The 27,788-nt window shown below is 42.0% G+C and overlaps 1 protein-coding gene across 4 annotated transcripts in view; it reads right to left on the bottom strand.

The window, feature by feature from the left end:
• The window catches only part of LOC113951571 (A-kinase anchor protein 2-like), a 264,418-nt gene that overhangs the window by 160,266 nt on the left and 76,364 nt on the right, over nt 1–27,788 (bottom strand). The gene's annotated exons all lie outside the window — the stretch shown is intronic.

Genomic DNA, 27,788 nt, shown 5'->3' with positions numbered 1-27,788 from the left:
AAAGGAGCTGTCAGGTAGCACAGAATAATTTAGAAGACAAAAAGGGGAGTTAAGAAGGGAGATCTAAAAGGTGAAGAGGCAGAGGGAGAGGTTTGGAATTGTGGTATGTGTACATGTGCATTTACATTTTGCTGCAGTACCCAGCAAACATTGTGTTTGGATACAGGACTCTGTTTCGTGCTCCAGCCTAAAGGCAACGAATGGACTTCCTCTAGGTGAAGGATTTGCTCTGTTTCCCATGCTGAGATGTTGAAACCCACAGACTTGGCCTGTTATTTTCCTCCCTCCTGAAGGAGACTGAGGCTATTCTTACAGAAGGTGCCTTTCCTCAACCCTGGGAGAGACCCTGAGCATGTTCCTGCAGGGCACTCACACAGCTGGTGCAGAGTCACACTGGTTTGCAGCAGGAACACACAAATCCCAAGTCAGCAGAACTCTGCCTGAAGAAAACAGCCTCCTCTATCCAGCTAATTAACTCTGGCAGACACATGACTTCTAGAGATACTTACCTTTGGCTTAGCAGTGTTTTGTTTTTCGGGGTGGGATGGTAACCACATTATAAACAAGGAGAACAGCTGCAGGTTTATGAACCAGTTTCTTTAGCCTGTGCTAACTTTGCATTCTGGGTTGTACTTGAGAAATACTCACGCAATTTCTGCAGTAAACATAGTAATGTAATAAAAATTATGTCTGCAGCATACAAACTGGCATGTCAGTGGAAAAAAGAACATTCATCCACTCTAATAAGGAAAGTGTACAAGTATTCAAAACTTAAGAGAAAAACAGGAAAGACCTAATCAAAGTAAACACTTGAAGGGAAAAGGTGACCAATGCTTATGTAGTGTGGGGGACAGTTCAACTGTAAGCTGATTATTTTGCTGTTGCTTGACTGATGCCATAAATCAATCTGATATAAAAGGCACAAATAAGGCATGAGACTGCACATCAGCAATTTGTGCAAGGTCTCTCAGAGCTGAACATCCTGAGGTGTTACAGCTGGTATTAAAATGCTAGATTCAGAAGTGGAATACTGCAACAACCCCCTGATGCTTACTGAAGCGAAAGTTAAACACCAAGTTTAGGGATAACTGGGTTTGCCTGACGGGAAGTACAAACTGTGCTTGTCTCTAGGATTGTGCCCTCAGGAAGCTTTTGACCACACAGCAAAACTAGAACCTGAAAACTTACATGCAAAGTCCACCCTTCTGCATGTACAGTTATGTGCCTTCTCCTGCAAAAGTGCACTGCCAAGAATGTTCTACTCCATGGGCCTCTCATTCCTATTTCTTTATCTCTGTAAAGGTTTTCTGGGGCAGCAGGGTACCTCTTAGCTCACCCTTGGAAAGGTTCAGATTACCCTTGGAAAATGAACTTGCAAGGGGAAGGGGTTCCCCTGAAAGATATGTAAATCTTGCATTTAAGTCTTTTAAACCAGCACAGCTGCATCCCAGTCCAGCACCTCAGCCCTTGACAAACTTCCTATATCCATATTGACTGTCAAGCACCGGCAACCTGGCTGTAAGCCAACATGCCTAAGAAACTGGAGCTGAAATCTACATGCCACAGCCATGAACAGTACCCTTCATCTGCTGTAGAGAGGGGAAAATCACTGACTAATCCTTGGTTTAGTTTCCACATTGGCTTAGTTTTCTTAGCAAACACCAGCAGTTGTGCTGAAGGCAGTTGGACCATTTGTGGATGTCACTCTATATCAACCAACAGCCACTGCCGATGGCAAAAAACCTGCTTGATTTCAGGTCTGTTGCAGGATCTGAAATGGGATTCCAGAGTTGAGTAATTCAATGCCTTTTAGTTTAGTCTTTCTGCACTGCTCATCCTTTTTTGAACTGCTCACTCTCAAAAAGGAAAGCTGGCAGTGCACATCTTATGATTTCCAACAGACTGTTGTTTACAGAGTACAGTTGCTAATCAAGAGCAGCAAACTTAATTGGCATCTTTGAAAAGGCAAAACCTCTGTGACTTGAAAAACTGGGAATCCATTATTACCAATCAATGCTTGGATATGAGATTCAGGCATGATGCTGAATGAGTTGCTCTGGTAATCTATACGAATCTTCCTGAATACAGGAGAAGGGAAACAATTCCCTTCAGCAGGCAAAAATTGCTTCACAGTACCAGCTGACAAACTTGGGATGAGAATAAAAACTCTAAAATTCACTTTGTTGTCTGAAGTGTATAAACACATACATAGAGAGAGCAGTATATAGATATTTTGCATTTGCCTGGCGTAGGACGAGGTTAATTCATGCTATCTTGAACAAACCAAGGCTAGCAATTCAAGCATTGGCCACAAGATTTCTAGAGCTCAGCATGATGAGGTGTAAAACACAACAATCATTATCCTGAGTTAACTAGTAAAATGAATGCTGTCTGCTCTCGATGTAGAAGGCTTAGTGTCAATGTGATGTAAATTCTTTGACCTGGAGTTGAAGTAGTTATACAATTGAGTCCAGTTCCTCACCAAAGCAACACTGTTTGTATATTAACTTTTGCCTATGGTTTGCCTGATACAGTGTTAAATTTCCCAAGCATGGAGACTTCAGCGCTCTGATGTGACTTTTCCGCTAATTTCACTTTTCCACTTTTTCACGATCTGCCTTTTCTCTCCTTAAGAAGGGTGTTATCTCACTCCACTATGATTTCCTCATATCACCTAAACACACAACTTTTTGACCTCATGGCATTTTCAGCCTACACTTGTTTTTAGACTTTTACAAGTGTGACCCTTTCTAGGCCAGGTTCATTCAGTCTTCTTCAAATGGGAGATGTTTCCAACATGGGTGAGATTACAACTTTGAAAACTTCCCAGTGACTCAGGAGAGAGCAGATCACTGACTGGAAATCAGCGAATCACTGTGCCTTAGATGACAGGACAAACAGAAATGAAACTTTACTCACAGTATCCTGGAATGCCCAAATAAGGAACAATATAACCTCAGAGAAGTCCTCGAGAATTAGATAAGGGATGTATTCAAACAAACAGGACATAAACTAAGCTCTGTGTACCAAACAAGATAAAATAAAGAACAAATGTAACAGGTTTTGGAGGTGAATCACAACGACCCTGTGCCTGATCAGCAACTGAGGTTAAGACTACAAAGACCCAGAAGGACCAAAGAAGGACTTCCAATAGGGGAGTAACTATGTAAAGCAAACTAATGAATACATATTAAGTAAGCCGGACTACCTAATGAATATGTAAATAGTATGTGGAATAAAAAACTCTGTCCATCTGTTTGGCATGTTTGTTAGAGGATGTCCAGCATGATGAATAAAGGAGAATGCCCTTTTTAACATCTACAAATCGGTGTGAAGAAGTTTTTTTCTGCTGCTTCTCAGTATCGTTGAGGCTTGCCCTTACAACAGAGGAGCATATAGCTTGACCCTCCTTTGGGAATTGGAGGGCTAAAAAGCTTAAAAAAAGCCCTGTTCTGAACCCAGTCCATTAGCTACCGGCCAAAGAGCCAAAGGAGCAGAATCCACTTGTTTTCTTTCTCTGTGCTTATGGATCTGAAAGCTTCTATATGTGCTCCTGACTGGGCTCCAGAAAGGACCTGGCAGATCTGACCAAGACCCTTTATTTCCCTGACCAATTGAGTAAATACAGCTTAACGTGCTCTGGTAGCATCTGGCTTCTGAATCATCCAGCTTCTGGAGCATTTGTTTTTAAAACAAATGGCACAAATGTCCACAATTGGTATAAAATGCCTGGGCTGTACAGAACTGAACATGCAGATCTTTGTGTCTGAACAGACATGTAGTCACACCAGACAATGCACAGGACTTAAACTGCAAATACAGAGGGGCATCATATGTGGTTCATTGTTTGGCACTCATTGGGATGGCAGGAGAAAGGCAGGGAAAATAAATTAGCCACCTTAGAGAGGTCACATGTCCTGTACTTTGCAGTTGAACAGTAAAGGTGCAAAGACTTGTGAAAGACATTGAATCCCAAGTACAATTGACAGGACAAGCACCTGGAGAATTGTCCTGGGATGCTTGAGGACATACAAGAGTACAAGGGACAAACATGTCAATGTGGCTATCATAAAATCTTCCCCCTCTCCATGCTGTGCTTTGTCCCTACCATTGAGGTGTACTATAGGGGACTGGTTGGGCACTTTGAGAACAGAGGATAGGCTCCAGAATGGCCATGACTGTGGTGGGAACTGGGATCAGAGGGCATGTGTTGCAAGATGTGGTTCATGTGAAAGAGGGCTGCACACGCATTCTCCCCAGCACAAAGTCCCTGTACACAGCAGCACACAGACAGAAACTAGAAAAGCAACACAGGTGCAGCCAGCCCTGTGAAAAACAGTTTGTTGGCACATCACAGTTATGCACATGAAATTCATTTAGGTTTAACAACAGATGCCAGCAGTTCAGCTGTACAGTGGGCTGCATTATTTATATCTTGGAAGAGATCCAAGAAATAAAGGAAGAGCAATCAGAGGATGACTGTTGAGTGTTCGTTCCTCCATCGTGCAGCAGTGCTGGCTGCTGCAGAGTTACCCATGGTTAGTGCAGATGTATGACCAAAAGGAGTGCATGACCTTAGCAGCACCCATACTTGCGAGCTGCCAAGGAAGGAGGATGTTTTTCTGCAATTCCTGTACATACTGGTATACTGCAGATGCACATTCAGTTACCTAGCATCATTTACAGGGAACGTAGGATGGCTGGAAAATCTCCACCATCTTTTTCTGGTGTAGTTAAACAAAAAAAAAATAAATCTAAAAGTATTTGCTCTGAAGAGATTTCAGCCTTCTATGTACAGACTGCAAATACACTTTTTGTCTCTGATTCACAATATTAGACGAGAAATTAGCTGCAAAGGGTCATGAGCTTCTCAGAACATGCAAAGACAAACAGGAGCAAGGCAAAGACATCCCTTAGAAAAGGAACTGAGGATGCTGGTCTACAGCCATCTGAACATGAGCCAGCAGTGTGCCCAGGTAGCCAAGACTGCTAATGGCGTCCTGGATTTTATCAGCAGTGGTGTGTCCAGCAAAACCAGGGAACTGATTGTCCCCCTGCACTTGGCACTGGTGAGGCTGCATCTCAAATCCTGTGTCCAGTTCTGGGCCTCTCACTTCAAGAAAGACATTGAGGGTCTGGAATGTGCTCAGAGAAGGGCAACAGAGCTCATAAAGTGTCTAGAACAAAAGCCTTATAAGGAGCAGTTGAGGGAGCTGGGGTTGTTAACCTGGAGAAAAAGGGGCTCAGGGGAGAACTGACTGCTCTCTACAACTGCCTGAAAGGAAGCTGTAGAGGAGGTCAGCCTCTTCTCCCAGGTAACAAGTGATAGGACAAGAGGAAATAACCTCAAGTTGTACCAGAGGAGGTTTAGATTGGATATTAGGAACAAAATTGTTCACTGAAAGTTTTGCCAAACATTAGAACAGGTTGTCCATGGAAGTGGTGGAATAACTGTCCCTGGAAGATTTCAAAACACATGTAGATGGGACGTGTAGATAAGAACACTGTTTAGCGGTGGGCCTGGTAGTGTTGGGTCAAGGATCTTAGAGGTTATTTCCAACCAAAACAATTCCATGATGCGGTGATTGTATGACACTGAACTTACACCTCTCAGGTTGCAGTAGAATAGTCATGAGGATAACTTAGCATCAAGCTGCTGGAAGGTGGACCCTGTAACCTCCAGGTTAAGTGGCTGTCCACAGCAGAAAATTCAGACAGATGCCACCTCAATGTTCATTTTCTATCCTTAATTGAAAATAATGAATGCTTCTGGGGGGGCTACAGCAGAAATGCCATGAAATTCTACAAGTTCGGAGTGCAGGCAGTGCTGCATTGAAAAGCAAGACTTGTGGTAGGCTGGGTTTAAAAGTAATGATGTTAGCTAGGGCTGGAGAGCATCCTGTCTTCTGCCTGGACCTCAGGTCTCTGCAGCTTTTTCTTCAGCTATCTACTCTGGTTCCCTGTGAGACTTGGGGAGGTGCTCTCTTTGGTCTCATCAGCTCTTCCCAGGGAGCTAATGAGGGTCATGCACAGCAATTCTTGCAAAGAGCAGTGCTCCCGTTCCTCTCAATCACCCTCGGGCCGCTGCAGTGAAAGGCAGGGGCAAAGGGAAAAGTACAAGATTTGTGCCTGGCAAAGCTCAAGAGCATGCTCGGAATGAAAGACAAGCTTTTTCCTGGTACAGGCTGCCTTTCCCTTCCTGCCTCCCCTCCCCCTTCTACCCCCCTCTCCCCATCCCCCCATTGGTATTTCTTGTCTTCCTTGAATTCCTACACAGGTTATTTCCATACGGGACTCCCGCCCAGTCTTCCCTCGCAGCTGAGACAGAGCAATGGCTCCATCCAAAGTCGGTGACAGCATGTTTCCTATTGCTTACAAACCAGGACTTCACTCCTAGCAGGGTTCCCATTTGGTCTGTTTTGGATCCCTCCTTGTTCCCACTATGCCTAGGTTTTAGCAGTATAGGAACACATGCAAATGACTCCTTCATGTGACAATCTGATCATCACTGAAAAGGTGTTGCAGTTATTAACTAGGAAAGCAGTGCTGACAAAAGAAGCAAACATGGGCTAGAGCTATCTATTTTATCCTTCCTGTAACCTCCAGCAAATAATTTTGCCTCCATTTCCCCATCTTGAAGCAATACAATTTGGCAATCCTATGGACTCCAACCATACATCAGACCATGCTTATCCCTGGTAGATGTGTTAGCTGGTACTATTAATTATACTCACTGTACATGTGAAGTTTCCATGATTTTGGTTTGACTTGACTCAGATTTGCCTCTAATGACTGTATGGGCATTTTAAGGGACTTCTGGTTCAAACAAGGCATTTTCTATTTGCTTCCTGCTGCCTTGGCTTAAAATGTTCTGTTTCAAGGACCATGGTACTTACAAGTCTGCATGTTGGCGCAAGAAGTGTTGCCCAGCATCCAGCATTCTGACTTGAGGTACCCCATGTGATTGCTGGAATACAGCGTGAGAATAATACTAAAACCAAAAATGGTGCACAGAAAATTCAGGCTGAAAACGTGAAACCTCAAACAAAATACTTTAATTAGTGTGATGATACCTTCTGCTGCCCTACGGCTATTGAATTACAACTGTCTTGAAAAGCTGCAACTTACAGGGATCCCATCTGCCTCCCTCAGACTTTTTTGAACAAATCTTTCCTCTCTCCTTGCCTTTTATGTTGTGCTTCATTCATGACTGCGTAAATCTGTAAGTGCCCTCAGAAATCCTTTACAAAGGAGTTAGATGGTATGTGCAGCTGACTGTCAGCATGCCTCAGGCACTGAGCTTTATTAGGTCCCTTTATAAATTCCTCATATTAAGTGGACCTCACAAATACACAGATCCATTCCCCTGCACTGCTGCCAAGAGTGACTCGGACGGCAGGGACAGAAAAAGAGCAGCAGGGCAGGAAGAGGAACACCCAGTAGGAGCCGTTACTTGTTTTGTTTGTTTCTTGATACAAACAGTTTCTTGGATCTGAGCTTTGCAAATCTGTCCTCTGCTGTCATTCACTTACAGGAACCCACAGTTCATTTTTCCAGGGTGAAGGCTGATGCGAGGCAAGGAACGTGCCCCATGGGAACAGACAGACTTTCCACTGGGAGCAATGAAGGATGCACCAAGCTGCTGCCACCCTGAGCATGATGACTGCAGCTCCTGATCCTGCTTCATCCATCTGATCTACCTTAGTGCTTTTATGTTGTGTTTGTTTGTTTATTCGTGCTGGGCAGCAAACATCCCCATGTCCCAGAAAGCCACTGGAACAAACATGGCTTCACTGTGGAGAGGTTTTGTCCTGGTGGGGTAGCTCCAAGGTTATCCAAAGTGCTCCTGCTGAGGCAAATCAAGCCAATCAGGAAGCCCCCAGAAACGTGGGCTGTGTTCAGCTTGTTGTTTCCACCCTTAGACATTTCCTGCCATTGTTCTTGTGATTTTCTTTAAGTGTTCACTGGGCTGGTGGGTGGTGCTGCTACTGCCGGCAGGGGTTTTTGGGGAGGCCTATGTCCTCTTGGGCACATGGAGAGCTCTCTGCTATTCCTTTCACAGACTCCTAGCACAAATTTCTGGCATACAAGTGCAGGGAAGGTGGAGCTGTGGTGGTAACTGCAAAGCAAAGTTCCTTTTCCTGTTTTCTGTGCTAAGATGGACAAGAATGTAATCATACCATAAAATGATGAATGAATTTTAGCTCCAGACGTTGCTTACCACCCCTGGAGAAGCAGAAGGTGAGTAAGTAGGTGGAAGCAGGAAGTCCACAGCATGATGGGATCCATTGAGGGCTGTTGAGAGCTGTGTAAATACTGACTGTGTAATAGAAATTGAGTGCTCCGGTTTTACCTCTGCCATCCAGAACCTGGCTTTTGCTTTCCAAGAGTACAGAATATCAACTACAATTGTCTAACCCCATCACACCACTAGAGGACCAGAGGAGCTATAACTATCCAGGCCTTCCAGAGGCAATGCCTGTATCTAATTTTTTAGTTCTTTAAGTTTCATGATTAAGTTTTTAATTCATCAGATGCATCTCATGAGTTTCTGCCTACAGTGAAAAGGACTGAGAAAAGCTGGGTGCTGTACTTGGCCATGGTCCAGTCTCAATTGGAAAGCACAGCAAACCAGATCCTAGACCCCCCAGCTGCTCAGGTAAACATGAGCACATCTTTGGATTTCATCTACAGTGTAAGACAACTTTCTGTGCTGTAGAGAAATTGTGAGATTGAATTTGTGCTTGGACAGCATCTGTAATTCTGCAGAGAGGTCTCTGGAAATCTGGTGTTATTACTGAGCTGTACTGGTGAAGAGACCCAGCTACAGAGCTATGTAAAGGAAGAAATGGGCGAGAAAAATTGCTTTGATATTGCTTGGGGTTCACTTTTCCAGCCCTTTGCTTCACATTACCTAATATCAGCCACACCTGAGATATTGCTGTCTGAACCCTCATGGTGATGGAGTGCAAATAAAAAAAAAGGGAGACTGTGTTTAATAACATGACAATGCCCTCCTTTTTATTCTCCATGATGGATCATAAGCCTCCCTTACTGCCTCATAAAGTACAATTTTAAATGTGCAGCACTGGAAAGTTTGTCTTGACTTTGCGCTGCATGTTTGTAGTAGGAGTCAGCTGATGGCTTCCTGCTTGTGTGAGTCTCAGAGGGGTGAAATTCTTGACCCTCAGACTTCTCAAGCAGAGCTTCCAAGTCAGAATAAAGCAGACATCTGGGCTGATTCAGTTTAGGGGAGCAAAAACCAGACAGTAGAGTATCTGTGGAACAGGATGGGTTATAAAAAGGTATTATTTTCCTTTTTGAGAGAACTTCTATAACTATGCCATAGTCTATTTTTGATGGTTGGCCTGAAGCTGACCATTGGTCATAGCAGAAAGGTGGCATGGGACTGCCTTTGTAAGGGTAAATATCAAAGAGGAGAACCTCAAAGGACCTAGCAGTGTGGTAACCCCCTACTTTCTAACAAATTATTTTGCAGTCAGTTCATTATTCTTTCTGCAGCAAGAGGAATAAAGCCAAGCATAGCCTGATGGGTTCCTGGCTATGATCCCAGGGAGGGGCTGGCTGATCATGAGGAGCTGGCTCACCTTCTGTGGTTTCAGTGGATTCCATGACTACGTAAAACCATCCTCTCGGGGGTCTTCTTGCCTGTGCAAACCATCTCTGTTCCTGGAATGGTAGTATTGAGGGATGGGGTAGCAACAAGAGATGGTCCACATCACATTTCTGGAAATTCCTGCTGGGTAACTTGAGAAAAGAGGCTAGAGTTTTGCAGGGATTTCTTAAAGCCTAAGTGGTTAATTTTGTCTGGTTTTGAGTCTCGCAATATTCTTAATGCTCAAGAATCCTGGACAAGAGAAAACCTCAGTTAAGTCTTGGCAAACTCATAAACATCCTTTGTTTTTTACCTGCACAATTGACCCTCTTGTCTCTTTTTTGCGCCTATTATGTTTTTCATGTTGGTATTTGAACAAGGTATTCGAATAAAGCAATTATTGTAAAAATAGGCAGTAATAAATGTGAGACCATTGTGAAAATCTGCTTGGGATTACAGCACGGACAGATAATTTTAATTTGCTTTGTCTAAAACATGAGACCAAGGGCAAAGGCTTCACAGGTACCCATATTATTAAGAAGGCTCAGGCCCATTTGTCAATTTACTTCATGCAGGTAAATGTGCACAATCTGTGCACAATCTGAGGACATGGGAAGTTAAGAAATTACTGTCCAGTTTTAATTTACAAAATATGTCAATAGGCACCTTCAGGGATTTACAAAAAAAAGGTTAAAAATTACAGAGGTGCTCTTGAAAGTGAGATGCAGGTACTTCTTAAAGTTTGTCTCTGATTTCCATGCCAGTTGTTGTATAGCTATGAACACTTCTTCAACTTTGAAGGGACTTCATTTATGGATGTTTATAGATGAAGTGTTAGGGCAGTAGATGATACAGCAGTATTCAAAGCCTTGAATTTAAAAAAGAGAGATGAACAGGCATTAAGCTCTAGGTGTGTAGGAAGTTCCACTGGTTTGAATAAATGAATACTTGGATGTAAGGGTACGTTGAAGTGTGTCTGACTCAAGGCTATAAAGGGTAACCACAATAATGTGACAGCTCAAAATTAGGAAAGTTGTCCCAGTGCTCTGGAATGGGCAGACTAAAAATGAAATAAAACTAAAAAGGCCTTATTTGAAATAAGTCACAGAAAGTGAGAGCAACAACAAAATTCTGGGAGCTGGAATGGCATGAACTGCATTATGACTAGAAGTAGGTGAGGGCAGCTGGAAGTGCAGGCTGTCGAGATGACTGGTCAAAGGCTGCCTGGTTAGTCACTAAGTGCCAGATGGACACCACCAACTGTCTAAATGATTTCTCCCTCATTTGTAATTGGCCTCAGTTGTGCCTGATCTCCCTGGATCTGCCGGCAGTTCTCAGGTCTGCTGTTGACAGCCCCCTTGGTGTACATCCTGCAGCCAGCATGCAAGCTCCTGTCAGCATGATGGTCCCTGAAGGTGCTGTGGGTTTTCTGATCATGCCCTACTCTAACAAATTTTGCCTCATTGGCAGCGTGAAACACCCACAACACCATTTCATTCCACTCTCCTTTACTTTTTTCTATTTTTTTTTGTCTTCTCATATTCATGTCAGCTGTTGTGATCAGTCACAAAGAGGCATTTTGTGATGTTGGTACAGGACTGCTGATATTTGCCATCTTACACTATGTTAACACTGGTAAGTAGAACCACTCTAAAGATGCAGCTTTGTGCCCAAACCACCTTGTGCCTTTAAGCTTCTCTGGCTTCTCCCCCATGATCCAAACGCACAATGAGTGGTCTTGCGGCCTTCTGGCTACAGGGCTGCTCTGGTCTCTGCTCATTGCTCCACTGTGTGCGTCTTGCTATATGTTATAGCATCAAGATCAAAAAATCCTCTTGTGGAAAGTCCTCCCACATTTCCTTGTTTCTGCCTTCTTCACTGACATGTCATCTTTGGGAAGTACCCAAGTCTTGAGGCCAAGAAGTCCTTGAAACACTCAGTTGCTGTGAAACAAGGAAATTACTTTATGTTGAGCTCCAAAAATTCTGCATGGATTGACTTGTAGAATACACGAACCACAGTTTAGATGGTGAAACATGAGCTGCCTGATTCAGGTTACTTTTGGATGCCTTGAAGTTTGAACATAAAAATGATAGGAACTAATACTTGCCTTGGAAAGGCTGGTTGTGCAACAGCCATGGATGCAAAGGCTTAGCCGAGAAGGTGGTTGCTGTCCCACACAGAGCGCTCAGTGTGTGCTCTGGTGTTGCAGAGGATGGCTCCTGCTGGGGACTGCAGAACAGCTCTCACCATCATGTTTTCACAGCATTATTTCTGCCTATGGCTGTCTCAGGTGGGTACCATTCAGACAGAAAGTAGAAACTGTTTTCAAAAGTACCAGGCAAACTGCCCTGCCACTGCTTTCTTGGTGTTACAGTCTGCTGGGAAAGAAAGCAGAGGGGTGCTACTGCTTTTGAACAGGTCAGTACAATTGCAAATGTGAAGAGGTCCAACATTCAGTAGAAAAAAGATGCAGGACAAAGGAGGGGAATGGTTTTCTCCAACAGCACACCAGCAAGAGCTGGGTAGAGCCATGTTCAGTTTATCATATCCATGCATATGATGTAGGTAATCGTGGATGGGTTATTTTCATCCAGAAATTCAAGTCTAGCTGTTGTAGCCTGTCCAACTGATCTGTCAGCCAAGGACTAGCAGATGACTTGGTGTATCCTGCCTGTGGTGACCCCTGGGAAAGTGGCTGAAGTTGCACTTTACCCCACATTTGCAGAGGGTTGCTGATGGGCTGTAGCTCATCACTATGGCTCATCTGAACCATGGTAAGGTGCGGCACTCTGGTAACTTGACTGTGACTTGGAACCCTTTATTTCTTGCTGTTTCAGACTTCTACCCCTGGAATCAGTATTGTAGTAAATACCTGCTTGACAGTAGTGTTCTCAAAGACTGTGGCCAGGGAGACCATGAAAATACTGCAGACAAATGCGACTTTTTCAGAGGGGTTGCTAAATGTCCAGTGCCTCTTGCACAGCACATAGTTATATCTCTTTTTGTATCCCCTCTTAGCCCTCCCTCATGCTTTTCCCACAACAAGATTGTTTGGAGTCACGGATCACAGTGCTTGCTTAGGAGAGTTCTTTTCCCTAATAAGTATATTACAAAGAGCCTTCAGACATACATACTAAATATACAGCCATGGATCTAGGGAGCACTGCAGAATGGCACCAAATGCTAAACTTACACTTGTGCTTGAACACCAGCTTGTACAAACAGTATTACTTAGAAGGTCACACACTAGCTTTCCTTTCTGCTTCCCGTTCCTGCTGTGTGCCGTGTGGCGTGCTTTGATAATTGGAAAGAATTGCTCCACAGGCTGACAGCCATGGCCCAAAGGACAGAAACAGAGCAAAAAAGAGAGGGGTCCAGGACCATCTATTAAAAAAAATAACATAATTTAAAAAATAATTAAAAAATCCGTACCACTGCATGCATGAACAGATTTTATAGGGTGGGATTGCTGCAGGAAGAGCTTCTTTGCAGTGTATGAGGCCATCTAGCGAGTTCAGGCACTGTAACAGCTCCGTGGCACTCTTTGTCCTGCTTGTCCTCAACAGGAGACTTCATGTGCCAGCTGCCAGCAAGTTATGCACACACACAAATTCTTCACCGAAACATGAAAGGAAAAAAAATGTCTGCAGGAGGAGAAGGAGTGACAACAGAAAGGGCATGGCTGATGCCAGGGAGCTTGGAGTGCTGGGTTTCTGTGTCAAGTCAGAAATCCAGCTACACTGTCAGTGGAAAGGCGGTGTGGTGTGCAAGTTTCCTCTGAATCCTGTCCTCAGCTACAAGAGCTGGTGATGACAAGGGGAATTGCTCAGCCAGAGGGCACTGCAGCAATTGGTGTGGTGAGAAAACCTTGTGAGGAGCAATGAAGTGTAGGCTGCTCAGTCTTATGTGGTATTTTTGCTGACAAACACTTGGTGAGAGGCAAAACAATGGGAAAGTGTTAACAATTTCAAGATCTCACTTGTATTTTGCATGATGCTGGACTGGTAGTCCTGGAAGGGAAATTTCTGCAATGCAAAGCATTACACCTACCAAGTCCTGTCATGGTGCTTTGCCTCTGAGTAGACCGGCCTGGTTACCTGTGGATGAACGACCAGCCCCACACTGCCCAGTCACTCCTCTGCATCTCCTGTGAGCCTGCCAGGTTATGAGAGCAACAATAAACATGTGGGAATTTTGGTAGCTTTTTGTGGCTGCTCAGAGAGCCCTTGAACATAACTGAACATATGTCCAACTCCAAAGCCTATAACCAGTGTTAAACTGTCCTGGTACAAACTATGGTTGCTCTGCCAGGGGTACAATGCTGAAGAACATGAGCACAGGATGGTATTTGGGCATTTTAGGTGCCAGCATGTGACTTCTGTCTCGTCAGCGACACTTTCCACTTTCAGCAGAGACACGGGTTTTTATAGTGTGTCCTGTTGCATCAGAGGTACTCAGAAAACTGGAACAAAGAGGTTAGAAGATCCTCATCTAGTAAACGTTAGTTTGATCTCACTGAATGCTGGGAGCCAGGTAAGCACGCAGTCCATTAGTTTATCTACCTTCAGCTAATAAGTGCATTCACTTCCTCATCTCTTGGAAAATTATTTGATCTTCTTGGACCTGCCTCAAGGGTGAATTCTTCATGCCCACCAGTCTCTGGAACAGCTATAAATCTGGAACTTGATAATTGTAATAAGGACAAACTGTCCCACATTCTCCTAAATAGTCATTGAAGCCTTGATCTGCAAATGTTAGGATACCAATTTACTTTTCAGTGTGTAATTATTAGTCCCAGTGAATATGAGTGTGCACATCTGGAAACATTTACTATTTCAGTATGTGTCTGTATGTGTCTACACAGGCTATAGAAAGGAGAAACAAAACATAATTAGCTTTGTAGCCTTGCAGCCCACTGAATACAGTATCATCATAGCTAGTATCAGGTCCCAAGCTTTCTAATAGCTTTGCAAGAGCATTAGGACTTGTCAGGCCCCCTCTGCACATGCCCCCTTTGTCTTACTTCTGCACATGTCTTTGTAATAGTATGCTGTAGCTACCATTTTCCAACAGCAGTGCTAAGCAGTCTTTTTCTGTAGAAGGAAATATGTATTATCCCTCTGTAGTGATTCTGTCCAGAGGAAGACAGGCTCAGTGCTCAGAAAGACAGATACAGGGTGCTACAAAGAGAAGGATGGAGTGGAATGATGAGAGAGAGCACAGGATGGCCCCGGAATCCCCATAGCTATGAGCGAGTTCGCAGTGGTCAGATAAAGACCTAGAGCTGAATAAAACTGCTTTAGGAGCAGCAAAGAGAACAAAGAACAAGTATCAAAAGAAGCATGGCCAGCCAGGTCAAGGGAGCTGACTGCCTCTCCCCACGTGGTGTACTGCATCCAGCTCTGGGACCCCCAGCATAAGAAGGATGTGGACCTGCTGGAGCAAGTCCAGAGGAGGGCCACAAAAATGATCACTGGGATGGGACACTGCTTCTACGAGGAAAAGCTGAGAGCTAGGGCTGTACAGCCTGGAAAAGAGAAGGCTCTGGGGAGACCCCGTAACAGCCTTCCAGTTCCTAAAGGAGGTTTATAAGAAAGACAGCAAAGAATTTTTTTTTTTTTAGTAGGGCTTATATCTCTTAGACAGGGGGTAAACTAAAAGAGGGCAGATCTAGTCTAGATATAAGGAAGGTTTTTTTACACTGTGGGTAGAGAGAAACTGGAATAGGTTTCCAAGAAAATTTGTGGATGCCTCATCATTCTGAGTGTTCAAGGCCAGGTTGGAGGGGGCTCTGAGCAACCTGAGCTAAGTTGAAGATGTCACTGCTCATTGCAGGGGGAGTCAGACCAGATGACCTTTAAAAGTCCCTTCCAACCCAAACTATTCTGTGATTCCATGATTCTATCTGACACATTTAATACATATATAGCAAATTTGACACGGAATTACAGACCCATGAAGAAAGACCAAGGTATAATTGGTGTCAGAAGCTAAATAAAAATTGCTTCAAGTAGACTCCAAATTGAGGAGAAGAAACCATCAATGTCTACATCACATTCTCCCTGGCAAAGGGAAGAAATCCTCACAATCAACATAATATTTACCCTGATGAAGAGCTTGAGATGGTGGTGACTTGCCATATATTTTATCTCTCTCCAGCATGGATCCAAAGGGGTTGTGGAAGAGTAACTCTAAGAAGAGAGAAAGGAGCAGGTACTAGGAAGGCATAACAGCTATAATTCTTATTCTGCACACTTTTTATGTAATACTGTTCCTTTTTCCTTTCCTATAATATTTTCACTGATACTAAAACCAATTCGGTTGCTAGATTGGTAAGATTCTGATTACCTTAACAATAAATTCTTGGCTTGGTTTAAAAAAATCTGCTTATTTTTCCTCTTGACAACTGATTGAGTACAACTACATCACATTGTAGATGGGAGTTGGTGGATGTCTATTTGTTTTGGTTTGGGGTTTTTTTTGAGGGGGTTGTTTGTTGGTTTTGTGGTGGTGTGCTGGGCTTTTGTTTTGTGGTTTGGTTTTTTTTTGGTAATCAGATGAACTTTAGGGAGAATATTCAAAAGAGTCTGTTTTCAAGGGCTGATTTTTCTAATTTAAGGACAGAAATAATTTTCTAGGCCTCAGATTGAAATTTGTTTTCAAAAATTCTCAAATGCTGTAAGAACACAACAACACGTGAGTTTAATGTTACTATTAGTACACACACTGTTTCAACCTATAGAGACCACACTGAAATGCTACTTTTGGATCAAGGTTGGTTGTTGGATCTATGTCTAAACTAGAAGATTAGGAAATAAGTGCAAGCCACTGCCGGTGGGTAGAGGAGGAGGAAACTAGTAGGACTTGCATACAAATAGAAAGCTTTCCAGGAAAGAGGCAAAATTTAGTTTTTTACTACAGTTCACATTAAAATACTTATTTGTTCTTTTTATAGATTCTGAGTTGTTTGAGTAATGCTTCCCTGCATTTTTACCTCCAAAATGACCATAATTTTGTAGCAGGGAAGGTATTTTGAAACAGCAAAGTTAAATGTTAAAATATAACATTTCTGCACTAAAAAAAGGTCCGTATTTTTCTGTCCATTGAATTCAGCAGATGATTTTGGTGTACCCTGTTTCATATTTATGGAAAACAATGACTTGGCTTGAATTAAAGTTCTCATTTCCTGCTCTTTACAGTGTCCTCAATCCAGGAAGCATATTATACAGATGTCAGATTTTCAGGTATGCCAACTCACACAAAAAAGCTACATCACTCTTTAAAATTACATCAGGCTGATCTTTCAAAAACCTCAGGCAACTGTGAAAGCATGAGACCATAAATTTCTTATGGAGCTTTTTCTCATTTAGAGATTCACTGTTATAGCCTTATAATTATGGTAGGATTTGTTACAGGAAAACAACTTTCTTGTATTGCATGTTAATGAATAGAACACATCTTCTGTAACACTGCCAGTCTTTGGATTATTCCAGTGGAGGACGGATGTATTTTGTTTTCCAGATTAAAGAGTGGAAACCATGATATAACAGTAGCATTGTTTGCATATAAATAAAATCCAGATTTTTTTTCTCAAAAATATTTTCTTCCTCTACCATTATTTTCTTTTTTTCCTCCAGAAGGTTTTATTGTTTAAAATCTTTCATGTGATTTGTCAGCTCCTTAAGTAGGAAAAATTCTCTTGTTCTTTAGGAGTCTGAATAACAATAATTCCTGAATTTAACTGTTGGGGATACTGTTATCATATACATATGATAATAGCACCCAGTGAATGGACACACATGGGCATAAAAACTTGGTGATAGATTTTAGGAATATAGACCTTTCTGGCATTGCTACTGTAATTTCAAAGTAATTTATTTTTATTCTAGCTAAAGCTGCCTTCTTAATAGTTTTCTTGCTAGTATTCATTGTAAGATAAATAAATGCAAGCCATCATATTATCACATCAGAAACAAAGAAGGCATAAAACATGGTCTTTGGGACCTCATACTCGCACTAGCAAACAAACAGCCTTTAACTTGAATCTGTCTAAAGTTTTCTCCTGAAATCCATGCGTACATCAGCTTTTGCCTGGCAAAGAAGAAGATATTTTGCTTTAAAATATGGCAAAAAGAGAAAGCCCATGGTTTCATTTTCCATGGGTTTACATTCACTGAACTTCTTCCTCTGAAGCATCCCCTTGGGGATTCTCAGGAAATATGAAAATATGAATGACTCGATTAACAAATGGCATCTTCCCTAATCTTAGCAAGATACCAGTTGGCATTGTTCTTCACCAAATTAAAGAGAAGACTCCAAGCTCTCAATCTGCTGCACAGGTGAATATATATGACAAGATCAGTAGAGCTGACTATTCCACTGACTATTGCATCAGGACAACCTCACCTGGAATAACTTCTCACATGATGCCTTTCACTTGGAAAATACAAAGAAAAGGAAGATTTTTGCATATGTTGTACTTTCAGTTCTTGCCTACATCTCCTTGGTTTAAAAACAACTAGACAGATCATACATTGGTGTCCTATGGCAAGGAGGAGGCTGTTAATAGCTCTCATCAAAACTAATCACACAGTCCAAAATATGAACTTTTCAGCTGTAAATGTTATAATAGGGAAGATGATATTCCAGATGTGGAGTTGGCCTGTGAGCTGGCAGTCTTTCCCTTCTGTGTCTTAACTCTCCTGTGGTTACAGACATCTAGGAGATAGCCTCTGGGCTGTGCTGAGACTGGAGCACTGGAAATCATGTATAGCAGGCAGAAAGCTCATGTTAAGACACACACACTAAGAAGAAAGTTACAGCAGTGATGTGAAACCCTAGCCTACTGCAGGGCTGATGCATTGTAGGGTCATGGTGGTTCCCCAGAGATTGAAGGAAATGTTTATTAATGAGAATTTTAAAGGGATACATTAATACAACAAATTCCTAGAGGTCAACCAAAAGGATCTCTAATATATGCTGAGCACATTTCAGGATAATGTGTGTTATAATCTGTTTTTTTGGTGAGGCTGGATGCTCTGTGCATCACTGCAGCCTGTTCCCACGCCCCACTGACCAGTAGCCGACCTGTGTGTCTCACATTCAAAAATAGATGCAATATACAGCCTCCTTCCATTTTTAGCTGACGAAGTGAGGGACATAAAAGTACTTTTCTGTGGTAAAACCTAGCCTTCCCAAGGATGTTTCTTAATGGTTGCAAACAGCTGCCTGCTCTCTGGGGTGGGATCCTGACATTATTTCATGAAGATTGGCTTATATGTGCCTCAGTACTTCAGTTAACTGTTTCTATTTTGGATGCTCTGGTCAGGATCTAGTCTCCAGTACTAAAAAAAAATTTAAAAAAATCATACAAAACCCATGTGCTTTGACATTATGATTACATTTCCATTTGGAAGCAGATATGAGGTCAGGCTGCTGCTTGGCCCTTCCCATGTCCTCAGAAGGGGTTGTATTGAGAAAAACCTATATTCTATAGAAGAAATGCTTGAGGATTTTGTTATTCTCAACTTAAAATTGAGGGCAGTGGAGGGTGACATGTTTAGATAGAAAACCACCATGCAGATATAAAAAAAGACATGTAAGGGGGTGTCAGGCAGTTGTACTCTAAGGAAAAGTGATCTGATAGCATTTAGGACAGGAGCCTCTAGAGAAGGCAAGCACCATCCCACCACAGTAAATACGCAAGGCCATTCTTCGTTTGCCTGTTGGCACACAGACAGAATCACAGAATCACAGAGTATGCTGAGTTGGAGGGGACCCACAAGGATCATTGAGTCTGACCTCTAGCCCTGTACTGTGGGAGACAGCCTTGTAAAGCATCATTTCTTCTTTCCATCTGGGGCACCACACATTCTCACACTGCTCCTCCTCATGCTTAACATGAAATATGTCAGGAGAGCTATTCTATGTGTAGAAACTGCTTTTGAGACAGGACAGAAGAGGAAGTAGAAGTCATTAGTGAAGATCAATCCAATGAAGATGACTTCTCTGTAGGGAGGAAGCCTTGTGATGCTTGAGTGGCTGCTGAGTGGTCCTGTCTCAGCTATGCTGCTGGAGACCACAGTGCTATCACACCACAAAGGCAGGAATGCCAAATACACATTTGGGAACTGGAAGGCAGCCTAGAGAGGGGATGAATAAGGGGAAGAAGGAAGAAGGTATTTCCACATCTCCATGCAGCGATATGAGATCAATCACAGCTACACTATGGCCAAAAGGAGAGGGAATAGATCAATAAGAAGCACCGTGGTCCCTGGCAGTGGTGACTAGCAAGAGCAGGCAGAGGGTTGGATCCCCCTCCTGGCTTCAGTATTGACTCTTCCTAGGTCCCTTTCCACGAGGTGCCTGTTCTGTCTGTGCCAATGGCAAAGGCACTGGGGCAGGGCTGCCTGGTGCCACATCTGCACAGCGCTGAGCACACCAGGACTGGTACCAGTGGGGAGCCATGGAATGGCTGCTGTGAGAGCTGCAAAGCAGGAGGAAGAACAGGAATAACAACTTGCCTGTGACAAGATTAGTGGTATCTTATAGGTTAGAAAAGTAGCTTAATGAATTCCCTGTTGCCTTGGATGTTTAACATGCTCTATCAATAGCAGAGACTGTAAAATGCTTTTGGCAAATTCTTAACAGAAATCTGGGAGACAGAAGGGAAGAGATATAACAAACTACCAAAGGGAAGTACAATACTCGTAAGAGTATGTATGGAGCAACTATTGTGACAGAAAATATGTATGTTCGATTCTCCCTGCAGAGATAATGTGATAAGTAGCTGTTAAACAATTACGCAGTGTTCATATGCAGTATTAAGCAGTTGTTTTGTTTCACACTGGAAATGGTTTTATATTTCCCTGATCATAGATTGGTTTCTGTCATTACTTAGAAGTATATACCATTCTGAGATTTGTGGGGTTAAAGGACACTGGAACATGATGGCATATGGTTGGCGATCTCCCTGAGAAGTATAATTTCTTTGGAAAACATTGACTTAAATATAAAATGCCTATGGGAATGTATCCATTTCTTCTTAATCTGAGAGGAGATTATCTCAATATTTTGTTTCTATGAAGCACAAACATTTGCTTTTTACATTACCTTTGACAGATAAAAACTGATAAAAGAGTTCCAGTTGCAATGTTGAGAATGTTTCAGTCATATCAAAATAAATGTTTCGAGGAGGTCAAATAATATTAATTCCTCTCTTTTATAATATTTTCAATAAACTTATTTTTTTTCTGTATTTGAGACAATGCTGAAATTTCAATGTCTCAGAATTTTCTCTAAGATAGAAATTTTAAGTTTTGATCCATTCAAATAATTGATTTATGCTACAGCTTCTTTTATAGCTTCAGCTTCTCGTAATCCTGCTGTCTGAGTGCATAGAGTATAAAATTTATGCTTTCTGTTCCTCTTCACAGATATCTATTCTGACTCTAATGACAAAGGATAAAAATCCACAGCCTGTTTCAGACTAGTGAAACAATGTAAAATTGTTTGGAGAACAAAACTGAAACTCTGGATACAAACCAGCAGATATATTTATGCCTTCAAATAAGAATTCTGAGTGACTCCAACACAGAAATATTTGGCCAGCTAGTGAGAAGAACAGGAGTGGAAAGAAAACTCCATCATGATTTCAAGAGGTTGTATGGGGAGCTGGCTGGCTGCTTTGCACTGGTAGTCTATCCAGTTCTGTGCCTGGCAGCAACTGTTTCCAGGTATTTCATGGAAACGTAACAAAAATTCAATGTTGGCTTGCATATAGGAAATTATCTTTCTTACCTAAAATGCAAGAAGATGGCTGTGTTCTACACAGTAAGAGCCAACACCCTTTCCTAAACACTGTTTTACTCCATAAATCCCTGAAGATTGTACCTTGAATTTTGCAAAACATGCCACAATGATGAATCTACAAGTGCAACAAGATGACTGTTCATAATGCAAAAAAAAAAAATGGTTTTCTCCCATACCAATAATTTCCTGGTTTGGGTTTTACAGTTTGTCATTTGCTGTGGTGAAAATCAGTTCCTGATCTCACTTCTCTGTTTTGTTTCCCTTCTCCAAGAGAATTACAGAAACAAAAAATAGTGCAGCTTTCCCCCTTATATCAAGTATCTCAAGAAATCCCGGTCAAGCCCCTTCCTTGGGGCAGGAGCAGAGATTCCTCTGGGGCAATTGACAATCTACTCCATTGCTTCACAGTGCTCACTCTTGAAAAAGGTCTGTGGGAGAAATGCTTCATTATTTTTTTAAAGGTCTGTTCTTCCGTCATTTTAATCCAACTTCTCTTGTGTTTGGAATTTATTTCCCTCTCTTTCTAGCTATTTTGAAACTAGTTGAAGACATTATCATGTCCCTGTTTAACTTTCTTTTCTGGAAATAGTTTTCTTTTGCAAGTTGTGCATTTTTGTGATCAGAAAGGGGGAGAAAAGTTTGTGAGGGGCTGGATGTAAGTGCTGAACCCCAGTGGCCCAGAAGAAGGGGTCTGGGCAGGTCCTTGATGTCAGGCTGTGTTGGCTGAACTAGCACTGCTCCTGATGACTGTCTCTGACCTCATCTCACAGACCTGAAATGAGGGACATTCCATGGCCTCTCCAGTGCTTCACTGTCCTGATTGCTGGAAGGACTTCCCTAATGAATTTCCATTGCCAACACTTAATCACAGTAGTTGCTGTTCCTTCTACCGTGAACACAAAGAACAAGTTATTCCTTTTCATCATGATGGCTGATGAATTATTTCAAGATCTCCTCCCTGCATAAGACTGAGTAGTCTTTCCACGTAGACCATGTGCCCAGCTACCTCCATTTTCTCCTCCTGATTTTCTGGTAGTCTGAATTGTACTTCGAGTGGAGTACCCCAACTGCACATTAATCTAAGTGAAACCGTATTAATGATCAGCAGAGGAGTTTTCTTTTATGTCTCATTACCTACATACCAATGCAATTTTACAGCACAAAATCCTTGACTTGTGTCCAGCTCCTTATTCAATCTAATTCCCACATATTTCTAGAGAACTGGGCTGACAGCCACAGCCCACCCTGTCAGCACAGTTGGTTAGGCCTGCCCAAGGATAAAATTTTGCACTAGCCTTCTATGGTTTTCAAGACCATCTCTGATTTGCAATTACCACACTGTTCTTCACTGTGTGCCCACAGGTTTGATATTGTTTTTAAGTTTAATAAATACAGCCTCTACTCACAAACCTTTTAATCACCTAAGGTGCTAATGAGAAAATTAAATGGTCTCAGAAACAACACAGAGTCCATTAAAACCTATCTCTTCAATTTTGACTGAATAGTTTCCTGACAGTGTTGTGTCTGCCTTAAAAAAGTCTTGTCTAAATCATATTTCTACTACTTGATTATAAAAGTATCAAAGTCTCCTTGTATGGCCAGTCTTCGCGAATGAAGATTTGGGAAAGGTCTTTACCCTTTGAGCCTGAGCAGTGGATTTTTTAGGTGAGACACAGTGTGTGCTGAACTGAGCCCACCCTTTAATCCTAAGGTTCATCTGCTGGGGCTGAGCAAGCTTGGACAGTGGCAGTGAGGTCCTCAGGACGTAGGTTTGTTTAGAGTGACCTTCTCTTAGATGGATGGCCTTACGGGGCTGACGAGCTCCCTCTGCCTGGGGGTGTTTCCCTGACTGGGAATTGAACCTGGGCTGCAGTGGTGAGAGTGCTGCATCCTAACCACTAGACCACCAGGGGTCCCCTCAAAGTCTCCTTAATGTCAAGATAAATGGCATCCTCAACAGATGTGGAGCTATAAAGTCTGCTTAGATGCCTGTAAAGGAAGATGTGTATATTGGTAGACCTTAGCTGATAAATTTAAGTTGTTTATTATTCACTATGTAGTCTTCTAGACAACCACATATACTTCTCTAAGGAATGAAGTGAGGTTGGTATTCCCCAACTCCTCTTTTCCCTGTCCTCTTGGTAAAGTATAAGCCTGACAATTGCTCTTCCCTTGAACAGCCCTTTTCAAGATCTCAAAGAGAAACCATCTGAGATGGTTGCAGCCAGATCTCCAGTTTATGCATAGATCTCACCATGCTTGGATGATCTGAAACGAGTTTGATTTGCCACTGTACTCTCCAACTTGCTTCTCCTGGTTCTGCTCTGCACATACCTTGTGCAACCTCATTTCTCACCCAGTTGCAGCACACCTTTCCAGCAAAGACTAAAACACAAAAAAAGGCTCCTATCTCAGCTCCATCTACCATCTTTCATTTCTGTGGAACAGGAGATCAACATTTTCCTTTGCTTTCTCTCTCCTGGTAACACTGCCACAGAACACTTTCCTATTACAGTACAGGACGCATTATGACTCTGCTTTTCTGGCTTTTGCCTTCACCTGCTTTTGCAACTTTATTCAAGTTAGATTTATCAAACTAAAATAATTTCCATTTTCTCTGAACTTTCATCTTTGCTTAAAGACAAGGAAAAGCCAGTGACTTAGTACAGTAAGTCTGTTCCTACTTCTCCTCTCTTTCTTCTGGGCCAGTTTGTGTTTTTATGGTCATACATGCTATATAACTCCTCTATCCATCAAAGCATTCAGGTATGAAATCTGTCGAGTTTATTGAAATCTGCCTACCCCAAATCCATTATTTTTAGTTTGATTTTCCATTTGTAAGTCACAGGCTTCCTTATTTCATGATCATCCTAGAGGGTCCCTAACATGTGCATTTTGTGGCGTCTCACCATGGACTAACCACTCTGCAGAAAATCTGCACAGTTAGCTAAAAGATTTATTCATGTTCCAAAGATCTGCTTCCCTGTGCAGGGTGAGGTTAAGATAATTAATACTTTTTTTTTTTTTTTTTTTTAATAGGCAGAGTGTTTTCAAACACTTGCTTTTCCTGTAAGTGTTTCTTCAGCTGGACTTGTGTGGAGATGTTACTAGTTAACTGAATTTGGGAATGGTGATTGAGTTTCAGAATTTTTTCCAGCATCATAGATGCTTTTGGTTAGGAGAAAATTAATATGCAAAAGCTATTCTTTCCTCAGTCAAATCACAGCTTCTTTTTAGATAAGCAAACAGTAAAACTACAGGAATGCTAATCAATGTGGGACACAAAGAACAAAGACTTTCCCTCACTTCTGCAAATCCACCCTCCCACTTAATTAAAAAATAGTCTTCCTAGGAGTATAATGAGTAAAAAGAGGGGAGGGGGAAGCAGAAGTCGAGAGAGCCAAAGGAGAAGCCTGTGCTGAAACAGAAGGTATAATTTTGAAATTTTCTGATTCCTTCTGGAATCATCCCATACCACCTTTGATGCATCTTTTCTGGATTAATATGACCAATCTGTGTACTCCAGCCCTCTCCAGCCATGCTCACACATGCTGGGCAATACCTGAAGACCATCGAGGTCCCTGCTCCATGAGCACAGATAGCATAGCTGTCAGATACAATGGTCCGCAACTCCACAGAGTAAAACTCATATGCATGGGTTTGCAAATCCCCCACTTTGTGATCCCTGGGAGGAAAGGAGGCAAAGACACTAGGGCTAAAGCCTGGGAAAGCTTCTTGCTCTCCCTAGCACCCTCTCTGCTGGAGTGGCAAGAGCATTCCTGTCTGCTGCCTTGGAAAGAAGCAGGTAGTGGGGGAACGGGGTGAACAAACCACTGATGGGCGCACAGGGAAAGGAGGGTTTAATCATGGAGCCATGTCATGTTGCTGTTCAGAGCTAAAAGGGGATTTGGTAGTGGAAGATGAGAGCAGAAACCCAAATGTTGCCTACAGAACCTGGCTGCCTGCCTTTAAGGCTGTCTGTAAGGCACCAATGAGAGCTGCCAGAGGACTTTTGTTGATTTTGAAGGTGAAGTTTTATCATTTCATCTCAATTCTCATTGGGAATCTATCTTCTCTGCCTGCCAAGGTTTTCCCGTTCTTTATTAAAGGTAAATTTTTATCCAGAAAAAACTGGACTCTTGTTCTCTAGGAAAAGCTGGAGAAAACGAATTTTTCAAAAGCCTAATTATGCAAACCCTCTCAGAATAGTCTCACAAACACATGAATCAGCATCCCTGGGGCAAATGGACACATTGACACATTTTGTTCACTGTGGGTTATTTCCCAGCTAGCATTCCTCCCACGGTAGACACAAAACACTATTAATTGTTTTGGAGGCACTTTCCTATGAAGGAAAGAAAATCCTTCAAAGAATTACATAAGACGTGACCATGTTCAAAATAGACATGTTCAGATGAAAATAATCACTCCTTCAGAAATATCCATCTCTACAATTTGTTCTCAGTGCATAGAACAGGATGAACTTTTCACCAGTAAATCATAAAACCTGACACTTAGGTAAACCCAAGATTTTTCATCTCCTATTTTAGTGTCTAGCTACTATCAGGAAAAGCTTCTTTTACCAAAACCATCAATTTAATCTAGCACAGATTTGCATAATGTTTAATTTGTCCCAGATATCTAGGGGCAAAATTAGTGTATTACCGGCTACTACAACTTCTGAGAATATCTTCAAATATTTTTTGTGCCAACTGGAAAAAAAGTCATATATTAAATTCTTTAATGAATAATTTCAGATATCTATAGTATATGTTGCTTCCATAATGATTGTTCTTTGAAAGAAGATAATTCATATTTAATTTACATTTAGAAAAAGGTGTTTCAAAACCTACTTTCAATCCATTTTCAGCTTTGTTCATACTTTAGGATGTGCATATATCTAATAAAACAACAAGCACTTCAGTCAGAGATTACTAAACACAATCTACCTCTTTCCTAACCAAACACTAGCTATCATTATTTCTTTTCTTTATTGCACCAAATCCTTTTCAGCTCAGCACCATGTAAAGCAAAGACTAAAGACCTTTCAGAAATGCTGGGTCATTGCATCAGGTTTTTCAAATGTCTTCTCTTTTGGGAGATGAGGTGGCTCAGATGGTGGGCTGCTAAGATGGAAAAATATCAAGGTATTACTCATCTTATTCAAGATGCCAGTATGATCTTTGTACTCTATACTGATGCAGTGAGTGGTAAGACAAGCCACTCAATGAAGCTGTGAAATGATTAAATACCACCACTCTTAATGAGAGAAAAAGCATTTTCAGGATAGGTAATTCTGCAGCTTCACCATACAGACACTACATATGATGAAATAAGCACTGGAAAAAAGGAAGGACTATGAGACACACACTTCTCCTGGGGAACGATGTTTCACAGCTATTCCTGTACGTGGATACTATTGATCTGGTAATCTTCCAAAAGAAAAGCTGTATTATCTTTTTTGCAATTGAGGCAAGTCAAGAACAGCTTCACTGAAGACAGGAGGTTTGAGATTTAATGCAACAGCACTCCTGTGCCACAAAAACCTGTTTCCCAATGAAGGTCTGGTGGTGATTGGTGGAGGGCCTGATGAAGCAGAGGCCTACCAAGCAGTCATCTAGAAGAAGACATCCTGTTCATTAAAAGTCTTCATTTGTCACACATCCTGTTTAAGCAGGTGTTTTCACTGCCTGAGAACCACAGTACATTCTCCTGTCCTCTATTTTCAGTTGAGAGGGAGAAAGTCAGGATATTCTATTCTCCTTTCTTCTTCGAAATGCCTGAAGAATGAAACAACTGTCTACAAAATGCTGTGAAACCGCAGTTTTCCAAAAAGTAATGTGTAGCAACTTATACAGCAGGCAAGAAGTCTGTTTGGTCCTGGCATCCCTGGTAGCTTTGGGCACTGTAAGCCAGGTCATCAGATTGCAGCTCTCATGTATATTGTTTATTGCTTGCAGAAATTAAAGCATCTGTCAGCTATCACATTCCCCCATTCTGAAGAGAGGAACAAGTTGAGGCACGGATGAAGAGATCTGTTCCAGTTTAGCTCTGAAGTTCTTTCTTTCTTGTATCAGCTGCAACAACTTTTTTTCCCCTCCATGTGATATTTCAAGCCTGTCTCTTCTGCTAGAAAAATGACAATGACGAGAGGGAGCAAATCCTCTTTTGTGCATGAGTGATTTTGGGGAACTCTTACATGGAGGACATTGGTTTAATCTGAAACGGTTTGAAAATATTTTTTGTTCATACGCTGTGAATTTTAAATAAAAGAATTTAGCAAACGAGGGTAACAAAGGAGGGTCTCTCTGGTACACTGGAGGTTTTTCTTTACTTTAGGTGGTATCATTTTGACTAT

Source organism: Corapipo altera, unplaced genomic scaffold, assembly GCF_003945725.1.
Source record: "Corapipo altera isolate COAL_440 unplaced genomic scaffold, ASM394572v1 61286, whole genome shotgun sequence".
Taxonomy (NCBI): domain Eukaryota; kingdom Metazoa; phylum Chordata; class Aves; order Passeriformes; family Pipridae; genus Corapipo; species Corapipo altera.
This window is presented reverse-complemented; position numbering and strand designations above follow the sequence as displayed.